Here is a 25,628-nt window from a genome sequence, read left to right as displayed (position 1 = left end):
CACAAGGGATGGATTCTCCTCCTGGGTCTTCAAAGGGAGCATGGCACTGTCGACACCTTGATCTTGGATATCTGACCTCCAGATCATGAGAGAACGAACTTCTGTTGTTTTCAAGCCATGGAGTTTGTGATGATTTGTAAAAGCAGCCCTAGGACATGAATAGGGGTTACAAACTCTGAGGGCAGGGCGATGTTGTCTCTCCTTGGTACTTGGCCTCGTCCAGCATACAGAGAGTTCTGACCTTCACAGACACTCAAACACTTGAATACTGGACGGACTTCTTCATTGGTTAAGCAATTCAGGGCCTGAAGATTCGTGTTTAAAATTTTATTGGAAGGGAAGTGAGACCAGCAAGATTTGATTTGCAAAAGAAGAAATTAATGCCCCCAAGGCTTAGTCTCTTATGAGTTTATTGCATCTGGAAGTTGGATTTACACCACCTTTTAGTGTAGCAATTCCTTTGCTATGCTGCAGTATTAATGATACCACCAAGGAGACTTCATCTAGCAGAACAAGAAAAGCGAGTCATTCCAGGCAATGGTTTGATATCTTAATTAAATACTACCTTGGTGCTTGCTTTCTCTTCTTTTTGCACTGACAATATTGAAATGACAGTGGTCTGGGATTTCTAGATCAAACACAAAATGTCTTCTGCTCAAATCTTCCATGAAATGCAATACGGAACTTACGAGCTTGGTTCTTACTCAGGCAGAACTCTAGTGTATTTATTTACTGGGACTTTGCCTGAATGGGAACTGCAAGATCATGTTCTTGGGGAAATACAAACAGTTTGTTTTTACACATAGAGAAGCTACAGAAAAAAATCTGGAATCTCAGCTCAGTAGACTGGCCTGGTGGTGAATATTATCCTTTCCAGTAGTATGACATCTCTCATAGGCATTTTGTTTTTGTCCTGTAGGGAGACAGGGTCTTCTCTAAACCATTCCTCTAGAATCTCAGTTATGTAGTAAAGCCACATAGGAGTTAAAATAAATTGCTAGAACATTTTACCAAATATTCTTTTTTTTTTTAATTTTTTTTTTTAAGATTTTATTTATTTGCGAGAGAGACAATGAGAGACAGAGAGCATGAGAGGGAGGAGGGTCAGAGGGAGAAGCAGACTCCCTGCCGAGCAGGGAGCCCGATGCGGGACTTGATCCCGGGACTCCAGGATCATAACCTGAGCCGAAGGCAGTCGCTTAACCAACTGAGCCACCCAGGTGCCCTTTACCAAATATTCTTAAACTAATGGCAAAGAAAACGCAAATTGCAAACCATGCAGCATTGTGGTTACCGTGTTGACAATTTTGTTTTTGCTGTTATAAGACCCTACGTAGTGGTTTCCTTCCTTCCTTTTTTTTTAAGTAATCTCTAGACACAATGTGGGGCTCAAACTCACCACCCCGAGATCTAGAGTTGCATGCTCCACTGATTGAGCCAGCCAGGCTCCCCGGTAGTGGTTTCTTTACAGATTTACTGTGAGATTGATTTTTCTGAAGCATTGCCTGATGCCACATAGAAATAAGATTACGCTACTAGATTTTGCAAGATTTAGTCACCTTCATTGTTTTTAGTAATAAAGTCTAGCTGATATTTGCAGAATTGCAGAACTACCTTATCTTCAGATTCAGGTTAAAATTGACATTAGAGTTTTCGCTTTAAATTAACTCACCTGGGGCGCCTGGCTGGCTGGCTCAGTCAATAGAGCACACGATGCTTGATCTTGGAGTTGGGAGTTCGAGCCTCTAGGTTGGGTGTAGTGATTACTTAAAAGAAATAAAATAAAACAAACAAAAAAGAGTTAATCCACCTCACATGTCCAATTAATTCCTTGGATTGTTATTGGCATTTCTGTCTCTTGCCATACTTTAAATATACTTCAAATATGCCATTTAGTTTTTACTACTAATAGTTACAGCTGTATTACCAAAGTATCAACTATTGTAACTGGGACCTTGTTTGAAAGGTTCCTTATGAAATGCCCTAGAGACAGGTCCATGTATGAAACAATACAATACATTGTATTATTTTTGCCTAGGACATAGCAGTTGCTCAACAAATAATTATTTGACAAATGAAATAATGTTTGAATAATGATTAAAATCCACAAGTTTTGGGGTCAGCAAAGCCTTAACTAGCAATTTCGGTGTCTGGGCTCACAGATGAATCTTGTAACTGATGTGGTGAAGATGAGCATCGAAGAGTATTCTTAACAGTTTATCCAGTGCTGCCCAAGAAAACTATAATGTGAGCCACAAATATGAGCCTACATATGTCATTTAAAATTTTCTAGTAGCCACATTACAAAAGGAAAAGAAACAAGTGAAATGATTTTTAGTAATATATTTTGTTTGACTCAATATATGAAAAATATAATTCCAACATGTAATCAAAATAAAAGTTATTAATGAGATATTTTATATTCTTTGGTTTTTAAAATCCTATATATATTTTGTACTAACAGTACATCTCAATTTGGCCTTGCCTCATTTTAAGTGCTCAAAAACCACATATGGCTAGTGGCTACCATATTGGATAGCGCATGTTTTTACCATCTGGAGGCTCCTATTTTAAGTAATTATTCTTGCTAACTAGATGTAAAATTCGGAATTCATAAGCTATTGAGTGGGATACATGTATACTCCTGTCAATGAATTGATAACAAAAGTTGTATCAGCTGTGCAACCCAAACAAAATTTACCAAAAAAACAAAAAACAAAAAAAACGAACTCCAAAACCAAAAAACCCCATATCATTTAGAGATTTTGTAAAAGATGTAATTTCCTCTAAGTTTTAGGGTGCATGGCCAAGTTTCCATTGCTCTGAGATTCAGATTTTCCCTTGTGCTCTTGTGGGGCAAGTTACTTAACTTTCATTAAACCTCTGTTTTCTCTTTTGTAAAATGGGGATAATATTTGCATCCAAGTGTAGCCATAATGTTTGCAAAGGTTTTAAGGCCGAGGCCTTGAGTACTCACATTAATCCTTGCTTAGTTTTTTCTTTTGCGCACAAAACTCCGGAAAAACATGGGTGATTTCTCCCCTATATTTGCTAATCTTTTCATAGTAGTTTTTTCCAGAGTCAACTCCCCATTGTGGCAAGGACTTGATGTGATTATTTGATGAAAATAACATAATTGACACTTTGTTTAAATGGGTTCCCCGTGGGCTGCTCCAGGTACCTTCTGTACAGGGGGCTGGGTAGAAAGCACAGGACTGGCATTTACAGCTGGGAAAACTCCAGGGCCCCTTCGTTAACTTTCTTGAAGAATTGAACTGAATTTGGAGACTCCATTAACGCATTTCCATTACACATACCCATATCAAGCCAAAATCTATTATCTAGTGGGGAAAGGTGATATGATGGAGAATTGATTACACATGTATCTAGACTATTCATTCTATGTAAAGCCTATTTCTCCCTCTGCTCTATTCTGATGTTATGAATTTGGGGGGTGAATGAAATTTATGATCGGAAACTGTTTTTAGCCATAGTTTGTTTACCTTGCTTTGGGTAAGGGTGAAACAAATAATAAGAAATTACTTGGAGACATTAGCTAACATTTCTTTTAGTATCCTACCAAAACTCACATAGCTTAGTCAAATACTTTTTTTTCTTTTTTTTTTCCCCCTCTGTTTTTAAATGATGTAAATATGTCTGGAGTATTGCACTTCCTCTGGCACTTCCTAAGAATTTTTGCATAACTTCAGTTCCTTTATTTAGATGTAGTCATTGATTGTAATTCTAAGTAAGATGATCTTCATGATAAAGGCTGGGTGGCCACCAGGCATCTGCTCTTGGGAATCAGTTGTCAGTTTGCTATTGCTTTCATCAATAGTTAATCAGTGTTCTGATCCTCCTTCAGTTGTATGTGGAAAAACACTTATCAAGGAAAAAATTTATCATTTCAACAACACTTGACAAACTCCTGACAGACTTAGGGAGAATAGTATGATTTTTGAGGTTGGTGTTAAGATTCTTCTATTTTTAATTAAAAAAAAAAAAAAGTTTGGTTAGTGTCAAACCTTCCTAAGGACACAGCTGGACTTTGGAAAAGAACTGCTAACTCCACGGTTAAAAACAGGGCTCTAAAATGTCTTAGTAAAAGCAACCTACCTTTGCTAAATATGATATTTTATTGAGTGAATCTAATAAATACGTACACGTGTTTTGCTCTTCATATTTATGTAAACTGAAAAAATACACAAAGCTGGCCTTGTATTTTCTTTTTTAAATATATATTTTTAAGTTTATTTATTGAAGCAATCTCTACAGCCAGTGCGGGGCTCGATCTCAAGACCCTGAGATCGAGAGCCGAATGCCTGAGCCAGCCAGGCACTCATAAAGAATTTACTTTTAAGTAATCTCTACACCCAATGTGGGGATCGAACTTAAAACCCTGAGATCAAGAGTCGCATGCTCTACCAAGTGAGCCAGCCCTTGTATGTTGCACGACATGGATAACTTTAGTTGAAATAGACATTCCTTGAAATGGAGAAAATAGAACAACTGTTAGCTTTCCTTTAAAATCTTACTGTTAGAATATCTGGGTGTGTCTAGATCACTATGAATGTAATGGTTTGCCTTTTCTCTGAATCACTGGTTGTAAAAACCATGCCTTTGGCTTGTTTTTGAATCGGTGAAAGGTGGCAAATCTAATGTATTTTCTTTGAGGGAGTTCTACGGGAGGGTCCTTTTTGCTATGAGGTCAAGGGTATTTGGCCTCTTCTCTGATCTTTTCTTTGACACAGCTAACCTTGCTGGAAATGTGGGAAACTCTTCTCTGAGAGAGAATAAATGCTGTCTGGTTTTGCACTGCACCTTCTCAGTGTAGAATGCTCAGAGCAAGGGGGCCATCCCTGCAGAACTTCTAGAAAGCGTTTCATCCCTGTGGTATTGAAGGGGTGCCTGAGATGGGTGCTTATTTTCCCTCCTGTGGAAATAAGATAATCACCCTGCAGTTTTCCTGTGAGTCAGGAAGCAGTTACCGAGCTATAGATATCACATCCAGCTTCAGAAAAATGAGGTAGTTTATTTGGCTGCAGCAGGGAGTGCGGGGAAGAAGAAAGGAGCTGGTGGCTTGAAAGGAGAAATATTTGTTTTTCTGGATCTACACCCAAATCTGGTTTTCCCTTTATTTTGTTTGTAGAGAAACCTAATGGGTGTGAACCACCTCTTTATCCTATGATTGTACTTTTTATTTAATTAATTAATTAATTTATTTTTAGAGAGGGAGGGAGAGGGGGTGAGGGGCAGAGGGTAAGAGAGAGAATCTCAGGCAGGCTGCACACCCAGTGCAGAGCCCCGACTCTGGACCCCATCTCACAACCTTGAGATCAGGACCTGAGCCTAAATCAAGAGTCGGATGTTTAACCGACTGAGCCACCCAGGTGCCCAGTGATTGTGCTTTTTTAAACCTTTGCTTCAGTTTTGTAATGACAGTGGTTGGGAATACAGTAGTTCCTCCTTATCTGTGGTTCTCCCTAGTTTCAATTACCCGGCCAACCCCGGGGACAGGAAGCAGATGATCCTCCTTCTGATGTAATGTCGTAAGGGGTGAAGGTCAACAGTAGCCTGACCTCACATCACTCACCTCACTTCATCTCATCACAGAGGCATTTGGTCATCTCCTATCATCACAAGAAGGGCGAGTACAGGACAAGATGATACTTGGAGAAAGAGAGACCACATTCCCATAACTTTTATTACGGTGCATTGTTACAATTATTCTATTCTGTTATTAGTTACTGTTGATCTCTTACCATGCCTATTTGTAAATTAAAGTCTATTGCAGGCATGTACATATAAGAAAGAAACATAGTGTCTAGAGGGTTCCGTATTCTCAGCGCGTTCAGGCACCCACTGGGGGCCTGGGAACCGACCCCCATGGATAAGGGGGGTGACAGTAGAGTGATTTCCCTCCTTGGAGCTGAGCTCTGTTAAACATTTGCTAAGGAAAAAAAAAAAAAACAACAAAAACCATTTGCTAAGAAACCTGTCACGGTCAACAGAGCCAAGAGGCAGGGCTAGCTAGTATTTTCAAACCCAGGGAATATTTACTATCTGAAAGGTTGTTCAACTGATAGGTTCCCAGGATCCTGGCATAAGATAATTTCCCTCAGGGTAATGAGAGACTGTGTCTCAGTTACTTTTCCATAGGGCATTTCCCGTTTTCATTTTCTGATTTCTGCTCCTGGATTTCAGACTCACTTTTTTATAGTAAATGATTATGCTGTCGAATAGGTTTTTAGCTTAGGGGAACTTCATTCATATCCTAAGTTAACATTTCTGTTCTCAACAGTAACTGTGAGTGGAGAGCCCTGGATATCAGTCTTTACTGAGCCAATCAAGTTTTATTTACTTGCTCTTAAAAGTTTGGTTCGAAATTCCTGACAGTCGTGTGGATGACAATATATTTAACACAGATTTCAGATATCTTTTTTTGAAATGAGGCAAGGGCTGATTTTCTTATTGTCTATGAGCTGTGAAAGCATTTCAGCTGATGTTTTTAACATTGCTTGACACTCTCAGAAATGCTTCATTCTGGAACAGGTCCTTGGACTGTGAAAGAGGGGAAAGGGAGAGTGGTTCTTTCCCCCAAAGCTGAGTGACTTGCCCAAGAGGGAAGTTACAGGGCTTGAGCTAGAGCCTTCTTCCCCTGCTGTGTGGACAGTGCCCCTTCTTGCCCTTATGAGTCAGGTGGTCAGCCAAAGGAAAGTGTATTCACTTTTAAGGTATATGTATATATAAAATAAGGAATATAGATATACATTTACATAATATATTGTAAATTACATATATTATATAATATACATATATTAATATTATTAGTTTTATAGTATATTATATATAATATGTATTTTATAATATTATAAATATATAATTTATATTGCACACAAATATATTTTTTATATATAAAAATATTTTTATATAAATGATATATAAGTAATATATATAACTTATATATGGTATAATTATAGATAATATTATAAAATAATTACATAATAAATATTATATAGTATAGGTTATATTTTATAATATTATAAATATATAATTTATATTGTATATAAATATAATTTATGATATTTTATATGTGTGTGTGTGTATATTTAAGTAGGCTCCACGCCCAGCACAGAGCCCAACGTGGGGCTTGAACTCACAACCCTGAGATCCAAAACCTGAGCTGAGATCAAGAGTTGGACACTTAACTGACTGAGCCACCCAGGCACCCCAGGAATATTTTTTATTATTTGAATTGTTTCCTCTACATTTTATCATGGAAGAGTTGGTCAGGTGTCTACCTTTTTGAGCACCAGAGACTCACAGTAAGATGGCTTGCAAATGTTGAATAGTCTATAAATATTATGTGTATCATGATATGCTGAAGTTTTTGTAGTTACCGCTGCCTGCAGGAAAGGAAAGCACTCAAACTCCTTTAATTATTAGGGTTTCTTGCACACATCAAAGAGCCACCACCAGGCATGGGATTGCCTTCAGGAAGGTCCTGACTTCTGGAAGATGACTGTCAGCATTGTAATGCTGTTCTTGTCTGGCTTAGACTGTCTGTGTTCCTGAAATAGGAATTCTGTAGCAAGATCACTGGATTAATCTTGGTTAATATTTGGTTAGACATGATGTATACATCTGTAATGGATGCATATAGCTTAATTATCTTTTTAATTAACAAAACACATTGGTAAAGTTACGTCTCTGGAAATATCCAGAATAACATGGTGATTTTACCCCTCCACCTCCTTTTGAAGAAATGAGAGTATGGGTGTGGGCTATTGGCTAGTGTTTGAAAGTAATTGAGTATACATTCACTGCTTCCAACACTGAAATTTATCCCCTAGGCAATTTGGAATCTTCCATGTTACACTGATACACTGGATGGTTTTTCGGAATGTCTGATATTCTCAAATTCTGCAGAGGTGGTTATTGAATATTAAAAACATATGGGGGCGCCTGGGTGGCTCAGTCGTTAAACGTCTGCCTTCGGCTCAGGTCATGATCCCAGGGTCCTGGGATCGAGCCCCGCATCGGGCCCCCTGCTCTGCGGGAAGCCTGCTTCTCCCTCTCCCACTCCCCCCGGCTTGTGTTCCCTCTCTCGCTATGTCTCTGTCAAATAAATAAATAAAATCTTAAAAAAAAAAAATTTAAAAACATATGTCTGCAAGCATTTTAAAATGCTGTGCTAGAGGGGCACCTGGCTGGCTCAGTCAGAAAAGCGTGCTACTCTTGATCTCGGGGTCATGGGTTCCAGTCCCACATTGGGTATAGAGATTACTAAAAAATAGTAATAAACTTAAAAAATTTTTTTTACATGCTGTGATAGAGACTTCTCATTTGTCATTACGTACTGAGTGTGTGGGCCTGCAAGTGTTCCTCCTTAATGACATGGCTTGACATTTCTAGGACTAACCAAGGAAGATAGAGTTGGTTGTGAATCATGTGGTTCCATGCAGGAATGCCAGGCTTCCAGCTCCCAGCGCTGAAGATTAATCCAAGAGGGTTGTTGCTATTCTCAGCACCAGGATTTTTTGCCTCCATCAATTTGCCGATATAGAATTCATGTAATAAAGGTGGACCTCCACACCTCTTTCAAGTGCTTTAAATTTGGACAAATTTATCTTTTATCAAAAGGTTAATCCTGACGAATTATTGTCAATTTTTTCTGGAAGGTCTGCTACAGGTGTGGTTGAATTAATTCCATACTATGCATAGCCAGATGTATAATTTAGGAAAGATTTAGTGCATCTTGTGTGTTCAAAGTAGAAGTCCAAGACTGGAGATGCTCACAGTGGGACCAGGATCTTTGCCCTGCTGTGCAGATAAATGATGTTCACGAAAGGTGGAATTAGAGTTTTAATACTCTTGATTGCTACACTCTACTTTCTAGTGTAATCCTTTTTTATTCTGTCTTTGTGACTTTTTCCCCTTTTGATTTAGTCTTTTTAATGGGAAGGTAAAACCCCTATTCCTTTATCTTCTATAAAGAAGTATTCTTTGTGTTCTCATGATAGGTACTTCTCATACTCATTGTTTCCAGAAGCAGGAGGACTTTTTCATTTCTGTGGTCCCCGGGTCACACAGATGCAAAGAGAGGATGAAATAAAAGTGGGCCTTGGGAGAGGAATATAAATTAGTGTGCGGAAGTTAAAACAAAAAAAGGCATTGAGCACATACCTGCAGGAGATGGTTTGATATATGGAACACATAAATTCAGTAGGTGCAGCCGCCCCTGCCTTAAAGGAGCTTATACTCCAAGACCCATGTGCGTAATAGGATGTAACAGCCACTCACGAGTAAGCACATTGACATTTCTGAACTTCCCTCAATGAATAGTTCGCCTTAGTCTGCTAGGGTTGCCATAACAAAGTACCACAGACTGGATGGTTTAAATAACAGAAACTTACTTTTTCACAGTTCTGGAGGCTAGAAGTCCAAGATCAAGGTGTCATAGGGTTTCTTCCGAGGGCCATAAGGGAGGGATCTATTCCTTGCCTCTCTCCCTGGCTTGTAGATGACCACCCTCTCCCTGTATCTCTTCATACTGTCTTTTCTTTGTTGGGTGTGTGTCCAAATGTCCTCTTCCTATAAGCACCAGTCATATCCGATGAGGGCCCACCCTAATGACCCTTTTTATTTAATTATTTTTTAATTAAAAAAAAATTTAATTTTTAAGTATCTCTACTCCCGACATTGTAGGGCTTGAACTCACAGCTCTGAGGCCAAGAGTCACATGCTGTACCCACTGAGCCAGCCAGATGTACCTAATTACCTCTTTAAAAGACTATCTCCAAATCTAGTCACATTCCGAGGTACTGAGAGCTAAGATTTCCACATAGGAATTTTGGGGGTCACAGCCTGTAACAAATGGCTGTAGATATCCCTCCACACTAATACTCATACTTCTTTTCTCATTTCTTTTGTTCTTTTGAGCATAAAAGAAGTCAGAATTTTAAATTTTGTGGTTTCTCTTAGATTGTTCTGTGCTAATAATCTAGAAATTGCTTTTAGAGTTTCCCAATGAATTTTAGAGTTTTTAAAACAAATATTTATTTATTTAAATAATCTCTTCACCCAATGTGGTTGCTCACTCGCGACCCTGGGATCAAGAGTCTCATGCTCTTCCGACTGAGCCAGCCAGGCGTCCCTGAAGTTCTATATTAGCCCTCATCAGTGGGTCAAATTTGGTGGCTTCTCATTTCTCATTTTCTGGTAGTCTTTATTGGTCTGGTATTGAATAAAACAGTGATAAAAGGTAGGAAAAATAAAACATTTGAAGGAGAAAATGTTGGGTTGATTCTTATGAAGACCATCATGATCATCAAACATTTAGAGAATGAATACCTACCATGTGAGCCCTTTTAGATAGTTCTGAAGTGAATGGAGTGTGTTTTGTTTTTTTCCCCAATATGTCTGCTGAGTTAAGAGCTTTTGGGAGAAAAAGAAGGCATGAGAATATAACTTCTTGGGTATTTTTTCATAAACTTTTTATTAAAGATAATATACATAAAAAGTATATCACTAAAGTATATACTTTAGTGAATTGTCACAAAGTGAATTCTTTAGATTAAGGATGTTGATAGCTCTAATTCTGTCCCTTTCAGTTACTGTTCCCAAGGGTAACTACTGTCAAGACTTTCATCACCATAGATAGAAGTTTTATTTTATTTTATTTTTTTAAGATTTTATTTATTTATTTGACAGAGAGAGACACAGCGAGAGAGGGAACACAAGCAGGGGGAGTGGGAGAGGGAGAAGCAGGCTTCCTGCGGAGCAGGGAGCCCAATGCGGGGCTCAATCCCAGGACCTGAGCCTAAGGCAGATGCTTAATGACTGAGCCACCCAGGCTCCCTAGATAGAAGTTTTAAACAGATTTCCATTAATCTAAGTGCAGTTGTACACTTTGTACTCTATTGTGTTTGTGTTCTTTTGCTCAGCATTCTGTCTGTGAAAGTCAATCATGTTGAGTGTAGCAATAGTTTGTTTTTTTCATGGCTGTACAATTTTCGATTGTTTGAATATGCCACACCATGTTTATCCATTCTACTGTTCCTGCCATTTTGACTGTTATGAATAGTGGTGCTATGAACATTCTTGTAAATGTTACTTGTTAAACATATGTATGCATTTGTTTTGTGAGAAGGAGTTGGATCATAGGGTGTATATTGAGTTTTAGTATATACTGTCAAAGAGTTTTCTAAAAGTACTTTTACCAATTTACACTTCCACCAGTAATATATGAGAGTTCTGGTTACCACAGCTTTGCTAGTGCTTGATATTATCATCAAGTTTTAGATTGTAGGCATTCTCTTCGTTACGTAGTGAAATCTCATTGTGATTTTATTTTAAATTTCCCTGATGACAAATGAGTTTATCTTTTCCTCTGTTTTGATCATTAAAATATCTTCGTTTGTGAAGATTTTTTTTTTCTAGTTTCAGAGGTAGAATTCAGTGATTCATCAGTTGCATGTAACATCCAGTGCTCATTACATCCAGTGCCCTCCTTAATGCCCATCACCCAGTTACCCCATCCCGCCACCCCCCTCCGCTCCAGCAACCCTCAGTTTGTTTCCTATGGTCAAGAGTCTCTTATGGTTTGTCACCCTATCTGATTTCATCTTATTTTATTTTTTCCCTCCCTTCCCCTATGATCCTCTGTTTTGTTTCTTAAGTGCCACATGAGTGAAATCATATAAATGTCTTTCTCTGATTGACTTATTTTGCTTAGCATAGTACCCTCTAGTTCCATCCATGTCCTTGCAAATAGTAAGATTTCATTTTCTTTGTGGACATTGCTGCTATAAAATTGAGGTACAAGTGCCCCTCCGATACACTATGTTTGTATCCTTTGGATAAATACTAGTTGTGCAATTGCTGGGTCGTCGTAGGGTAGCTCTATTTTTAACTTTTTGAGGAACCTCCATACTGCTTTCCACAGTGGCTGCACCAGCTTGCATTCCCACCAACAGTGTAAGAGGGTTCCCCTTTCTCTGTATCCTCACCAACATCTGTTGTTTCCTGAGTTGTTAATTTTAGCCATCCTGACTGGTGTGAGGTGGTATCTCATTGTGGTTTTGATTTGTATTTCCCCGATGCCCAGTGATGTTGAGCACTTTTTCATGTGTCTGTTGGTCATTTGTATGTCTTCTTTAAAGAAATGTCTGTTCATGCCTTCTGCCCATTTCTTGACTGGATTATTTGTTTTTAGGGTGTTGAGTTTCATAAGTTCTTTATAGATTTTGGGTACTAGCCCTTTATCTGATAAGACACTTGCAAATATCTTCTCCCATTCTGTAGGTTGTCTTTTAATTTTGTCGACTGTTTCCTTTGCTGTGCAAAAAAGCTTTTTATCTTGATGAAGTCTCAATAGTCCATTTTTGCTTTTTTTTCCCCTTGCCTTTGAAGACGTGTCTAGCAAGAAGTTGCAGTGGCCAAGGTCAAAGAGGTTGCTGCCTGTGTTCTCCTCTAGGATTTTTTTTTTTTAATATTTTATTTATTTATTTGAGACAGAGAGAGAGAGAGCATGAGAAGGGGATGGTCAGAGGGAGAAGCAGACTCCCTGCTAAGCAGGGAGCCCAATGCGGGACTCGATCCTGGGACTCCAGGATCATGACCTGAGCTGAAGGCAGTCACTTAACCAACTGAGCCACCAAGGCACCCAGATTTTTTTTTTTTTTAAGATTTTATTTATTTATTTGACAGAGAGAGACAGCACAAGCAGGGTGAGCAGCAGAGGGAGAGGGAGAAGCAGGCTCCCTCCCTGGCAGAGATCCTGACATAGGGCTCCATCCCAGGACCCTGGGATCATGACCTGAGCCGAAGGCAGACGCTTAATCAACTGAGCCACCCAGGTGCCCCTCCTCTAGGATTCTGATGGATTCCTGTCTCACATTTAGGTCTTTTATCCACTTTGAGTTTATTTTTGTGTATGGTATAAGAGAATGGCCCACTTTCATTCTTCGGCATGTGGCTGTCCAAGTTTCCCAATGCCATTTGTTGAAGAGACTGTCTTTTTCCCATTGGATAGTCTTTCCTGCTTTGTCAGTAGTTGACCATAGAGTTGAGGGTCCATTTCTGGGATCTCTATTCTGTTTCATTGATCTATGTGTTTTTTTTGTGTGTGCCAGTACCATACTGTCTTGATGATTACAGCTTTGTAATATAACTTGAAGTCTGGAATTGTTTTGTCAACAGCTTTGGTTTTCTTTTTCAACATTCCTTCGGCTATTTGGGGTCTTTTCAGGTTCCACATAAATTTTAGGATTATTTGTTCCAGCTCTGTGAAAAATGTTGATGGTATTTTGATAGGGATTGCATTGAATGTGTGATTGCTTTGGGTAGCATAGACATTTTAACAATATTTGTTCTTCCAATCCATGAGCATGGAATGTTTTTCCATTTCTTTATGTCTTCCTCAATTTCTTTCATAAGTGTTTTATAGTTTTCAGAGTATAGGTTCTTTATCCCTTTGGTTAGGTTTATTTCTAGCTATCTTATGGTTTTGGGGGCAATTGTAAATGGGATTGGTTCCTTAATTTCTCTTTCTTCTGTCTCATTGTTAGTGTATAGAAATGCACCTGACTTCTGTGCATTGATTTGTGATCCTGCCACTTTGCTGAATTCCTGTATGAGATCTAACAATTTTTGAGTGGAGTCTTTTGAGGTTTCTTTCTTTCTTTTTTTTTTTTTTAAGATTTTATTTATTCATTTGAGAGAGAGAGAGAGCACAAACAGGGGGAGAGGCAGAGGCAGAGGGAGAGGGAGAAGCAGACTCCCCATTAAGCTGGGAGCCTGACATGGGGCTCAATCCCAGGACCCTGAGATCATGACCTGAGCTGAAGGCAGAAGCTTAACCATCTGAGCCACCCAGGTGCCCCTTGGATTTTCAACATAGAGTGTCATGTTATCTGTGAAGAGTGGTAGTTTGACTACTTCTTTGCCGATCTGGATGCCTTTTATTTCTTTTTGTTTTCTGATTGCTGAGGTTATGACTTCTAGTACTATGTTCAACAACAGTGGTAGAGTGGACATCCCTGTTGTGTTCCTGACCTCAGGGGAAAAGCTCTCAGTTTTTCCCCATTGAGCATCCTCAATGTGGGAATGTATTTGCTGTGGGCTTTTCATATGTGGCTTTTATGATATTAAGGTTTGTTCCCTTTATTCCTACACTGTGGAGAGTTTTAATCAAGAAAGGATGCTGTATTTTGTCAAATGGTTTTTCTGCATCTATTGAGAGGAATTGTATGGTTCTTGTCCTTTCTTTTATTTATTCATTTATTTTTTAACAAATATGTCTTTTTAATTTTTTAATTTTTATTATTTTTTTTAAGATTTTATTTATTTAACAGAGAGAGACACAGCGAGAGAGGGAACACAAGCAGGGGGAATGGGAGAGGGAGAAGCAGGCTTCCCCTGGAGCAGGGAGTCCGATGCGGGGCTCGATCCCAGGATGCTGAGATCGTGACCTGAGCCGAAGGCAGACGCTTAATGACTGAGCCACCCAGGCACCCTCTTGTCCTTTACTTTATTTTATTTTATTTTTTTAAAGATTTTATTTATTTGACAGAGAGAGAGATAGCAAGAGCAGGAACACAAGCAGAGGGAGTGGGAGAGGGAGAAGCAGGCTTCCTGCCGACCAGGGAGCCCGATGTGGGACTCGATCCCAGGACCCTGGGATCATGACCTGAGCTGAAGGCAGACGCTTAATGACTGAGCCACCCAGGTGCCTTTCTTTTATTAATGTGTTGTATCACATCAATTGATTTGTGGATGTTGAACCACCCTTGCAGCCCAGGAATAAATCCCACTTGGTCATGGTGAATAATCCTTTTTTTTTTAACTTTTTTTTTTATTATGTTATGTTAATCACCATACATTACATCATTAGTTTTTGATGTCGTGTTCCATGATTCATTGTTTGCGTATAACACCCAGTGCTCCATTCAATACGTGCCCTCTTTAATACCCATAACCGGGCTAACCCATCCCCCACCCCCCCAGCACTCTCAGTTTGTTTTTCAGAGTCCATCGTCTCTCATGGTTCGTCTCCCCCTCCGATTTACCCCTCTTCATTCTTCCTTCCTGCTATCTTTTTTTTTAAACATATAATGTATTATTTGTTTCAGAGGTACAGATCTGTGATTCAAAGGTCTTACACAATTCACAGTGCTCACCAGAGCACATACCCTCCCAAGATACAAATGTAGGGATCCGAAGGGGTACGTGCACCCCGATGTTTATAGCAGCAATGTCCACAATAGCCAAACTATGGAAAGAGCCAAGATGTCCATTGACAGATGAATGGATAAAGAAGATGTGGTATATATATATATATATATATATATATATATATATATATATATATATATATATACATACACAATGGAATATTATGCAGCCATCAAAAGGAATGAGATCTTGCCATTTGCAATGACGTGGATGGAACTGGAGGGTGTTATGCTGAGCGAAATAAGTCAATCAGAAAAAGACATATGACCTCATTGATATGAGGCATTCTTAATCTCAGGTGAATACTCTTTTAATGTAATGTTAGATCATATTTGCTAGTATCTTGGTGAGAATTTTTGCATCCATGTTTATCCGGGATATTGGTCTGTAGTTCTTTTTGGTGGCGTCTTTGTTTGGTTTTGGGATCAAGGTAATGCTGGCTTCATAGAATGAGTTTGAAAGTTTTCCTTCCATTTCCATTTTTCAAAAGCATTTGTGAAGCTGTTTAAAGTAATTATAGCCACTGAATTATTCCTCAACTTCCCTCAAGTGTTCTAATTCTTAAGTAGATAAATAATGTATTGATCTTTTTTCAAATTTTGGTTTCTTATTTCTAGGGTGAAGGAGTTGGTTTTCTTGGGGCAGTCTAGGTTTATACTTTATTAACTGAATCCTCATTGGACAATAAAATTATGGTCACCCTGTTTACACCCGTCATCTTTTCTGCACTATTTAAAGCTTTTCTATCCAAAATCACTCGTTCATTTATTCTATCGTTGTTGAGCTCCTACTCTATTCCACTGGTGTGATGAACACTCAGGAAATAAAGATTTTTACAAGGCATCCCCACCCCCAAGGTTCTAAGTATTGCGGAAGAAACAGATTATAGAACTGTTTTACCTGATTTAACCATAGCCCTGTAATCATAACTCTCAATTCTAATGGAGCTAGATTTCTGCAAGAAGAATATCTATGCTAATGAAATGATTTGTTATACCTAATAGCTTGTGTTGAGGATTTATGATATATTTTATGCAACTAATAGTGACTTAATAGTGACTTAGCAATTATATTTGGTCTGAATCACTGAGAGAATTCACTGTGTGATTTCCTCTACCTTTGTGAAGGCAGTAGTTAAAAAATACCCCTTTGGCATTGCATTTGTCTCAAGATTTTAATCTGTGTTGTGTATTTATGGTTAGAGAATTCTGTCAGCAGCTTCCTAGAACTCACGTTGTGGGCACAAGCCTTAAGCCCTTGAGTTATGGTCAGAGAAAGTTGTCTTAATGAGTTGAAATCATGTCTTAAAAAAATCATTCTGGTCCCTATGTCCTCATTCAGCTGGATCCAGCTGTGTTAAAAAGGCAATCTAATCCTGCCTCTTCCCCAGCAGAGAATACTGTTTTAATTTAAATATGTCCTGTTGTCGCATCTGCCCTGGTGCTTAGCTCTTACTCTATGCTCACTCCCCTGTGTGATTGAACCATAAACCCTGTTTTGGAATTGTCTGTTTACTTGTCCACCTCCTAGATTAGATTGTGATCAACGTCAAATTCCCGGCAGCTGGCTTGATGCCCAGTTCGAGTTAGCTGTTCTGGTCAGTAAATGCCTTTTGAATGAAGTAGGATAAGCAAATAACAGAACCCAAGCGCACACACTAACTCATTCTTTCTTTCTTTCCACACGTAATTCCTGAGAGACTGTAATGAACCTGGCACCGAGCTAGGCACTGGGCTGGGTCAGTGTGGCCCAGAGAGACATGCCGACTGCCCTAGGAGGCTTCGAGTTGGGGGTGAAGCGACAGAGGCAGAGGGGGAGGCTCTGTGGTGGGAGGGTACATGTGTGTACTGGATCACAGACATTTCCAGAAAAGAAAAGCCAGTTAGGCTATTCATGGGCTAGGAGGTCCACTGAATATACTGTTCTTTAAGAGCAATGGTTTGCCTTTTAAAGGTTGTATGGGAAGGTATAGGAGCAGATTTGCATTTTATAGGATCACCTTGTGCCAGGAACTAGCTTATTACTTTGAAAATGTAAAGAAAGGGGAAGAATCAAATATTTATCCTTACTTTGCTGTATAATTTATATCTCAAAGCAACTTAATAGCTTACCAAGAGAAGTTTCTCTATAGAAGTGTTCCAGCTGATACATGAAAAGGAATGGAAGGATACCACCATTTTGTAATCCGTAATGAATTAGGTGTCTAGGCAATAATTACCAATAGCTGTTAACATTAGGAAAAGAGAGACAAGCGGACATGACATGATTCCTGAATGTATAGAATACCATCCTTTGGTAGAATTGTTGAAAAATCAAACCTGGATCTGACCAAGCTTCTAGACCTGACTAGCATGATTTCCAGGAAATATGAGGGGACAGAGGAATATGTTACCCACATCACCATGGAGATGCACGAAGCAAAATCCTGACCCTAGGAAGCTCTCTACCGCACATACAACCCTGATTATTTCAACAAAGAAATTGCAAAGGGCAGGAGTATGGGGGGGAACCTAGGGATTAAAAACTGTAGATTAAAAGATATACATATATGTATAGACCCTATTTGGATTCTGATTTGAACACGCTAACTGTAAAACAAAACAGCATTTATGAGATAATTGGGATAATTTGAACACTGGCTGGATATTTAGTGATATTGAGGGATTATTATGAATTATTCTTGTATAATAATGTTATTTTGATTATGTTTAAAGAGCAACAACAGAAAGAGTTCCTCTCTTTTACAGATACATACTGAAATATTTATGAAAGGAATGATGTGATGTCTCGGATTTGCTTCCACGGGGGAGTAAAAGTGGATGGAGGTTGAACCTGGGTTATGGGTCAATGGGAGTTCATTTTACTTTTCTTTCTACTCTTGTTTATGCTCAACATTTTCTAGTATTAAAAGTTTTGGAAAATTATAAGGGGAAAAAAAGAAAAAGAGATCACCCTGGCTATGACTTTTTTCCTCAAGCTCCAAATCCTTGATGTGTTCAAGTTGAAATTTTATCAGGTGATCACATTTTATTTTTTTTATTTTTATTTTTTAAAGATTTTATTTATTTATTTGACAGAGAGAGACACAGAGAGAGAGGGAACAGAAGCAGGGGAGTGGGAGAGGGAGAAGCAGGCTTCCTGCTGAGCAGGGAGCCCGATGCGGGGCTTGATCCCAGGACGCTGAGATCATGACCTGAGCTGAAGGCAGACCCTTAACGACTGAGCCACCCAGGTGCCCCAGGTGATCACATTTTAATGGATTACTATATTGGAATATTTTGATTTTAGTATCTTGAATATTGGTATATTTTAATGCCCACTGGAATGATTAACCTTTTGGAAAATTAATACTGTTAATTATGTAAAATTTGGATATTTGGGAGAAGTCTAATGAAGACAATAAATAGCACTGATAATCCCACCATTCTGGTGAGAGCTACCATTAATACTTTTTGGGTATTCAGTCTCATTAAGGGATATATACATACTAAATATAATTTTAATCATAAAACTGATTATATGATAGATTTCGTGTTTTTTTTTTTAAAGCTGGCTTTTTGTTTTTTTTAAGGATTTTATTTATTTATTTGACAGAGAGATAGCAAGAGCAGGAACACAAACAGGGGGTGTCAGAGAGGGAGAAGCAGGCTTCCCGCCAAGCAGGGAGCCCGATGCGGGACTCGATCCCAGGACCCTGGGATCATGACCTGAGCCGAAGGCAGATGCTAAACAACTGAGCCACCCAGGCGCCCCTCCTGTTTTTTTTTTTTAAAGATTTATTAATTTACTTGAGAGAGAGAGATAGAGAGAGAGAGAAAGAGAGAGAATGAGCGGGGGTAGGGGCAGAGGGAAAGAAACTCAAGCAGACTCCACACTGAGCGGTGACCCCACTGCACGGCTCGAACTCACAACCCTGAGATCATGACCTGAGCTGAAATCAAGAGTTGGATGCCTAACCCACTGAGCCACCCAGGTTCCCCCCTTGCTCATTTTTTAATAGTACATTGTGGACATTTTCCCAAGGCATTAAGGAATTCGGTTATAAACAAATTTTAGTGGCCATTTAATATATCTTATAGACATTAATGGTAAAATTTATTTAATTTATTACCTCTTGATGAACATTTAGGCTTTTTTTTTTTTAAATTGTTTTTACTCTGAAAATGATGCTCTAATGAATAGCCTTATATAGATATATCTGGATGTATACTCTGATCATGTTCTTAGAATAAATTCCTATAATTGAATATGTGGGTCAATGCACCTGTATTTTTATAGCAATTGATACATAGCCCTTCAAACTGTTGACACTGATTTGCATTCCCATTAGCTGTATGTGAGAATGCTTGTTTTTTTTTTTTATGCCCTCATCAACTCTAAATATTCTCTGTAATTTTTTTTTTTGGCCAATTTGTTGATAAAAATGATATTAAATTGCTTTAATTTGCATTTCTCTGATTACCATTGAGCTTGAACATTTTTCCTATTAATTACTGCATTAGTCTTTCAATGACCAGAGAGGTCCTTTGTGCATTTTTCTATTTATGCATTCTTTTTATTGATTATACATATTCTTTATATATTAAGGGAGGTATCACTTTGGTAGTCATATTGTAACAGTGTTCTCTACATCTTTTTAATTCAGCATAAGGAATTTTCTGGCATAGATTTTTCATATTTTTTTAAATAGTCAAATTAATCTTTTTGTTCATGGAGTCCATTTTTGTTATTATAAAGTCCTTTTCTATTTCAAAATTGCTGTTTGTCCTGTTTTTTCCCTATTGTTTTGTTTCTCTTACATTTGAGTCTAATTCACATAGACCTTATTTTGCTATATTGTTGTATTGTTATTTTGTTACATTGTTTAGAGTAGGGATTAACATTGTTTTTCTAGTAGTGACCATTTATTCCAGATATTGAACAATTCTTTCTCTGATTTGAATTATTACTACCTCTCTCATACATTAACGTCTTTTATACACGGGCCTTGTATACTCTCTCAATGCCATTCTATCCAATCCTGTGCGAGTATAATAGTGTTTTAAGACTTGCAAGTTCATAAATTGTTTTAACATAAAATATCGATTTCTGTCTCTTTTTTACTTTTATCCCATTAAAAAGAAATATCTTGGGATGCCTGGGTGGCTCAGTCGATTAAGCATCTGCCTTAGGCTCAGGTCATGATCCCAGGGTTCTGGAATTGAGTCCCACATCAGGCTCCTTGCTCAGCAGGAAGCCTGCTTCTCCCTCAGCCTTCTGCTCCCTCTGCTTGTGCTCGCTTGCTCTCTCTCTCTCTGACAAATAAATAAATAAAATTTAAAAAAAAGAAAAAGAAAATAAATGTCTTGGCCTTCCCCCAACCCTTTTAATCTTTCAGATGGCTTTTTCACTCCTGTTAAGGTCCAATAGGACTTGGGATTTTGAATGGGATGACATCAGACCTATTTGGGAGAGTTTTGATATTTTCACATTATTTGTTCTTCTCATCCAGTAACAAATAATGTTCAGTGTTCTTTTATGTTTTTCTGATAAATTTTTGTATAGGCTTTTCATTTTTCTTTTTCATTCCTAGATATTTTATACTTGAGGATGTTATTATGTTTGGGATCACAAAAATATAACAGTTTTATTGAGATACAATTTACTTACCACTTTTTGGTTCACTTTCAAAGCTGATCTAACTACTTGGCACACATAATACAACCTTAATACTACTTTTAGTTTTCTGTTTTGTCTTTTTCAAGGTGATTCTGCCTACCTATTGTTACATACTATCTTTTAAGACAAGAAACAGGATTATGTAACATGGAGATCTCTGAATTAGGCATAAGTAAACATTAAACTCAGGTCTCTGCTCTGTCATCAACTGGCTGTGTGATCTTAGGTATTAAAAGATAAACTGAGGCATATTAAAATTTTTAAGAGTTTAAGCAAAAATTGCTTCAAATTGGGCAGCATCTAATTTAAAGATAGAAAGGAGGTCTGAGGAACTGTACAACATGAAAGACTTTTACAGGGAGAGGGAGCAAGAACAAGGAAGTTGGTGATTGCAAGGATACTCTCCCTTAGGGGACTGCAGGGTCTATCAGGCAGATTACTGATTTAGTGCTGATCAGGTGATTCCTGATTGACTGGTTTAAGATTCCACACCTGGCAGAGCCAAAACTGTCATTAAGTCTTGTTTTGGCGATATAGGGCTTAGCATAAGTGACTCCATGTTGGATTTGTTGTCTTGTTTTTAATATAGGCAAACCCCTTATTTCTGGACTTTGTTTTTTCCCTAAGGTTCTTTCCAGAGCTTTATTTCTAACTACGTAAAAGACCCTCAAAATATGTCAGTCTCATACTTTGAGTATTAGAGAGAAGAATCAATTTCAATGGCAGCACAGCAAATAAAATGTTATAGAAGTGAAATTGTGAAAAATATTCTGTATTTCCTCCTCATTCTGTGTACTTTCTTGGTATAGGCTCATTTTGGCATTTTAATTGCTCAGAATATTGCCTTTGTGTCCTAAGTCTACCAAGCATGATTAAGAATAAACTTGACCTCACTCCGAAGAATTATGTCACCCCTTCATTTCAGATGCTAGTTTTAACACTTCTGAGAGGGAGAACACATTTTTATTTTGGGGTTTACTCTTATAACAAATGACCCAACTTCAGTATTTTGAATCTGGTTGCATTTTCACATTGGCAATTTGCATTCTAATGATACAAGAAAAGAGTTCACTTAAGTTGAAACCTGAAATGCTTATTGATTATGGAAAAGAGCAGAAAATTAATAACTTTGGAAATGCATGCCATGGGTAGAGAATATGCTACTGGTGGGGTGCTCAGGATTATGACCTATTGGTTGCTCTTCCTTTCTCCCACTGGGCATCTAACAACACTGTGTTCTGAGAAGTAACTGAACTTGCAGAAATAGCTCATGAAGTCATTTTCTATTTCAATGGTCTGCACTTTGTAGAATAAGTACTCTTTAACTAGGACGATATTAATATATGTCTTTGACAGCAACTGCATTGAGAAGACAGCCTTTGCAAAAACACTTTTGTCACCCATCCAAGTATGGGTCTTTTATGACAGATTGTTGTGTATCTGAAGGAGCTATTGTGTCAACAATGAGCATCATAATGAGTCTAAAAATCTGACTCAATGGAACAAATGTATTTTAATGGCATGCATTTTACTTTAAAAGGATGTACCAAAATAGAGTGAGAGTCTGAAAGCAGGGCATTATTTTATAATGAAAGACTAATATATGGGTAGTTCTAGCTAAAGTAAGGATGTCATTGGGAATGAAAATTGACTTTGAGTAGATAAAATCACTCCCATCAGCAAACCACAAATGCTGTGGGAGAATTATCTGCAGTGGTACAAGAGTGACCATTAAAATGGGTGCAGATACTAAGGACTGTCCTTTACTGACGTTCATTCCAGTGAGATGCAGAGTTATGTGGGGCATCATAAGACTCCCTTCCTATGGCACTCAAAGTACCCACCATGGTTTTCTGGGCTTGCAAGTTCACATTTACTAAAATGCCATAAAAGCAATCCTAGAATAACCTATTTCTTTCGATGTTTAAATTCTACTTATTAAGTGTACTGTAATATTGAGGGGGCCAAGAGGTAGGTTTGGAGAGTGAGATAAATTTTCTAACATGTACCTCTGAAACAAATAATACATTATATGTTAAAAAAAAAAAGATGAAGATAGCAGGAAGGGAGAAACGAAGGGGGGGAATAGGAGGGGGAGACGAACCATGAGAGACTATGGACTCTGAGAAACAAACTGAGGGTTCTAGAGGGGAGGGGTGGGGGGATGGGTTAGCCTGGTGATGGGTATTAAGAAGGGCACGTTCTACATGGAGCACTGGGTGTTATATGCAAACAATGAATCATGGAACACTACATCTAAAACTAATGATGTAATGTATGATGATTAACATAACATAATAAAAAAATTTTTTCTAACATGTTTAAGATAATGCACAAGTCATAAATTTGTAGAACTAGGGACCAAATTTGACTGCAAAAGGCGGATGGGATAGAATAACAGTTTTCTTTGGTATTGACCTCACTATACTTCTGGAATTGATTTTAAAGACTATATTATTTGTATTTTTGGTAAGAAATTTTGCATTTTATGGGAATATACTATTGTACACTTTCTGCATTTGTATTTTTCAGTTTATTAGGATCCCTAGCCTAAGATATCGGATACCCCGTTCATATGTGCTTATTTACCCAAACTTCGGTATGTAATGTCAACATGGGCATTGTTTCTTTTATTACCGTCTGTGATAATCCACATGGTTTTTTGTGTTTCATCTGCTGGCTATGAACAACAGCGACTCGGGGTGCCTGGGCGGCTCAGTCAGTTAAGTGTCTGGCTCTTGATCTCAGCTCAGGTCTGGATCTCAGGGTGGTGAGTTCAAGCCCCGCATTGGGCTCCAAGCTGGGCGTGGAGCCTACTTGAAAGTAATATGGAGCAGCTACTTTGATGCTAGAGGTACATGCTCTTAGAGTGCTTAGTATGCCGTCACTCCAACCATTAATGCTATTTCAGGAAATGCACTGTGTTCTAGCCACCTCTGCATTATCTGTGAAACAGTGCCTTCTACTAAAGCATGACATGGCCGTGGCCAAATGAATTGAGCTGACCTTCAAATGTTTGTTGAACGAGGGGGCAAAAAATGAAAGTCTCCCCTCCATTTCAGGTTCCTGATCTCTTTGCTCATCCGTGTTCCACTGTTTACCCTCATTGAAAAGAACCTGGGAATGTATAGATGATACAAAGAAGAAAGAAGGGCAAAGGTTAAAGAGAGAACAGGGAAAAGTCAAGCCTTGGGGCCAAAGAGGCGTCTGCAGGCTGGTGAGGTGGACATGCCTCCACCAGTGTGGGGGTGGTCCTGGGAGGTCATGCCTGGTTCCGGGCAAAGCCCCAGAAGGAAGCTTCTCGTCACAGAATTCCAGACTATATTTTAGTGAACAGAAAGGCATCTTTTGTGCTTTGGCAAACAGCACATTCCAGAGTCTAATATGGGGAGGTCAGATTGTGAATGATGGAGGGGTCCATTTAAGGAAAAGACATCTTTGTGGAAAATGGAATGGGGCAGGGGTGAAGAGGTGAGGTGTGGCAGATGCTGGGTTTGTGTATTGCAGTATCCCATTATCTAAAACATCCCGGCATACAGTAATTGCTTAATGCCTAGCTGTTGAGTGAAAGCCTGATGACAGTCTTTAGGGCATTATGTGCTATGTGCATTTCCCAGGAGCATTCAACTTTTTCTGCGTTATGTGGAGTGCCTCACCTCGAGAGTGACAACTTGCTTTCTAGAGTGAAGCCTGCTTCCAGAAAGGGGTCTGTCTTATTGGAAAGGTACTGGAGTCACTTTCCATAGTTGGGATTTTCTTTTTGTGCTTAAATGCATTTCAAAGTGCCTTTTGAAGTTGCCCGTAAAGAGGACTCTAGCTGGGTGACCGAAAGGCTGGCACTTGCCCACGTCTAGGTTAGACAAAGATAGCAAAGTGCTTTTGGTCATAGTCACTTCCTCCTAGGCTAAAACTACTCATTGGCACCAGACACTCTCTTCTGTATTTTAAAAATATCGTAGTCTCTAATTCTGTACACTAAATTTGCTCGTGTTGATATTGGCCTCAGTTAACCCAGTCTCTTTTTCCAAGACCTGGCACACCCACGCTTTTGCAAGCCAGGATGGTGGTACAGGAAATATTTCCAGCCTGGGGACACAGTTAGGAGAGGAAGTGCTCCTTCAGGGAGACCACTGGAAACCCCCGTGGTGGCAGAGGGGCCTTCAGATCCTTCTGGCTTACCTTTCCAGTTGTTCAACCTTAAATGGATTGGCTTAGCCATAGAGATCTGAGCACATTATGGGAAAACTGGAGACAGGACATTTCGGACACATTTATGCACAATTCAGCAAACCTCCACTGAACCCCAATTGTATGTTAGGTGCTTTTCTGGGGTTTGGGGGCTGTGGGTAGGAATAAGGTAGCCGCCCACCCCTGAGAGTGCTCACAGAATTAACTGATGCTTTTCCAAAGGAAGGGTGCTTATGAGAAGACACTACATTTATGAATTACTTTTTTTTTTTTTTTTTGCCTACTCTCTGTGCCAGGTACTTTGATTTTTATACAGGTTGTGCAAGGCACTCATTCCACTTACTGCTTAGAATAACCCTGTGAGAAAGATTTTATAGATGTGGGAACTCTGCCTTTGGGGGTTTGGATAACCTGTCCATGGCCCAAAGCCAGAGTCAAGGTTAGCCCCAGGTCACCTTGACTCTACCAAATGCTCTTTAGTACAAACCAAGTGGCTACCTGCTGCTTCATATAGGCTATGCTCCCAGATGATGCCGATGGAGTCG

The sequence above is a fragment of the Mirounga angustirostris genome, unplaced genomic scaffold (assembly GCF_029215605.1).
Source record: "Mirounga angustirostris isolate CCGP_5_RB_7025 unplaced genomic scaffold, mMirAng1.0.hap1 SCAF_8, whole genome shotgun sequence".
Lineage (NCBI taxonomy): Eukaryota > Metazoa > Chordata > Mammalia > Carnivora > Phocidae > Mirounga > Mirounga angustirostris.
This window is presented reverse-complemented; position numbering follows the sequence as displayed.